Source organism: Sinocyclocheilus grahami, unplaced genomic scaffold (assembly GCF_001515645.1).
Source record: "Sinocyclocheilus grahami isolate Dianchi unplaced genomic scaffold, SAMN03320097.WGS_v1.1 scaffold1569.1, whole genome shotgun sequence".
Taxonomy (NCBI): domain Eukaryota; kingdom Metazoa; phylum Chordata; class Actinopteri; order Cypriniformes; family Cyprinidae; genus Sinocyclocheilus; species Sinocyclocheilus grahami.
In genome coordinates, this window is record NW_015506748.1 from 173,808 (window position 1) to 174,511 (window position 704).

Below are 704 nucleotides of genomic sequence, written 5' to 3' on the forward strand. Positions count from 1 at the left end.
GTAAACAAAGGCTGTGTGCGGTGATCTTGTGTAGTTGTTGCTGATAGGAGTGTCTTCAGCTTATTCCCCTAATAAAAAATTAATAATAAAAGTACCTTGGTAATTCCATGTTTTTGTTTTGAATATTGTGATGTGATATTAATATGCTAATTATTTAGTGCGATTGCATATATTGAAATACCATCACTACACCATAAAGGACTAGCCGATCACACTGATACAAGTATCATCTATTGGCTAAAATATGTTGATTTACATGTATTTACCATAGACTGTATAAAAACAGGTATTTACCTGTGCTTTTTTAAATTTACATTAATAATTTAGCAGATGCTTTTATGCAAAGTGACTTATAAATGAGGACACTAGACACAATCAAGCCAATCGTATTTAATCAGCCTAACAATGTAATATTAAAGTAAAAAGTTGCTTTGAAAAATATAAATATCTTTGTGTTTGATTTGTCACTCTTTTGCTTTAAAGTCGACACGAACCCCATTAGTTTTCTAAACGCATCTTGATCTTATTGTGAACAATTAATACTTTTTTTTAGTTTGTACAAAAATGTTAAAAAAAATATTGTCATGACTGGATATTCAGATGAAACGATAAACAAAAAAGACATCTGCCTTCATCCAGTCGACAGTCCTCGGATTGAACCAAGTAGGGATGCACGATATATCGGCCACCATATCGGTATCGGC

At 32.0% G+C, this 704-nt stretch overlaps 1 protein-coding gene across 2 annotated transcripts in view; it reads left to right on the forward strand.

Annotated features, from left to right (window-relative positions):
• LOC107571240 (uncharacterized protein KIAA1958) overlaps positions 1 to 704 on the forward strand; it is a 27,816-nt gene that overhangs the window by 669 nt on the left and 26,443 nt on the right. The gene's annotated exons all lie outside the window — the stretch shown is intronic.